This window comes from Pygoscelis adeliae, unplaced genomic scaffold (genome assembly GCF_000699105.1).
Source record: "Pygoscelis adeliae isolate BGI_AS28 unplaced genomic scaffold, ASM69910v1 Scaffold65, whole genome shotgun sequence".
Lineage (NCBI taxonomy): Eukaryota > Metazoa > Chordata > Aves > Sphenisciformes > Spheniscidae > Pygoscelis > Pygoscelis adeliae.
In genome coordinates this window covers 1,407,528-1,409,116 of record NW_008824864.1, presented here as the reverse complement: position 1 = coordinate 1,409,116, position 1,589 = coordinate 1,407,528, and positions in this window count along the sequence as shown.

Sequence of the window (1,589 nt, the reverse complement as noted above, 5' to 3'; positions counted from 1 at the left end):
GTTATCTTTAAATGTAATTCATATTCCTTTCCCCAGCTCCCCGTCCAGGTGACTGCATTCATATCCAAGTCTATTTGAATGACTTTTTCAAGTAAGAATTTGTGAAGTAGTGCCAAATGCTTTACTGCACTCTAGATATTACTTTATCTGCTAATTTTTTTCTTTGATTTAAAAAAACCCAAATGATCAGTTTTATTTGGTGTGTTCTTTTCTTTATCTTATAAATCCATGGCATTTTATTGATCATGGTTCAATTATTAAGCACATAATGCAGGACCCACTGGAATTTATGGAGCTTTTTACAGACTTCCATGGAACCTGGATCAGGTCTTAAATGTTTACAGATTACTCGTGGTTTTTTCTTCCTAGGAATTTTAAGCAAAATTTATGGGATGGGAACTACTAAGATTGCTCATATTCTTGTTCCATTTGTTTTTTTAGTGAATTGCTATTATTTCCAGAAATAAAATCACTAAGAAACCCTATTGTTGCCCTGGTCCATAAAAACATTTGACCATTCACTTAGCTTTAAGCACAGGGTTAATCTTACCAACTTCAAGACAGCTATTCTTCTCTTTAAAATAAGGCATATGCTTAAGGGCTATTTTGGATCAAGACCTATGCAAGCAGGCTGGGTGAACTAAATCCACTTAAATGCAGCCCAAGCTATGGAACTGGCTCTCAGTAAATCCTGACTGTGTATTTTTTTGAAGAATGAATCTATAAACCACTCCCGTAGCCAGATGGACAGAGTGGGATTACAGGTTTAAGTGAGGAATTTGTTAGGAGTGGTTACTCTGATTATTAGCAGAGACCCACTAAATGTTTTAAGCACAAAAATCTCCCTGACAACAGAATTTCAGATCAAGCTATTATATTTTACTTTCATGGGAAAGGAATGGATTTTACAAGGCAGTAATCAGAGAGGGATGAACCCTATGAGAAAAAAAAGAAATTATCGCTATTATCAAAGGCCAGCTGATCTTTTTTCTTAAGATTATAAACTTTTGGATTTTTTTTTCCTCAGCTGCTGCTTCTCTCTCCTATTGTTGTCCTTGTTAAACTCCAGTTTTGGCTTTCCAGTGAATTTCTTAGTATCAGTTTCTGTGTTATTTGCTGTATTCACACCAGCTTCACTTCTGGAGCCTGCACTGTTTCTACTGAGTAGGTCAGTGCTTGGGGTAATGGAATATTTAGTAAACACTTCATGGAATAATTAATTACCTTAGGGCTGACAGAAGCGGACGCTTCAGATTATGTTTAGGGATTGTAAAATCTTTGGCATATATGAAGACTTTATGGAAAAGCAGATGAAGAGAAAAATCTCAAAGAAGTTTTCTAAGCCCACAAAGTCAAGCTGTATGCCCTAGTTTGCAAATCGAGTCATTACTGAAGTCTGGTAAAGGCTACAAAATTCAGGATGTGATGTTTTCCCAGAATGAATAATTTCAGTTTATTTCAGATTGTAGTTCTTGAGTGTTTCTAATGTAGTAAAAGTTATCATGTTAATTATTCTCAATATTTGCTTACTGAAAAATGCTTGGGAAAGCCAAAATGTGAAGTTTCCAGTGAATTAAAAAAAAACTCAG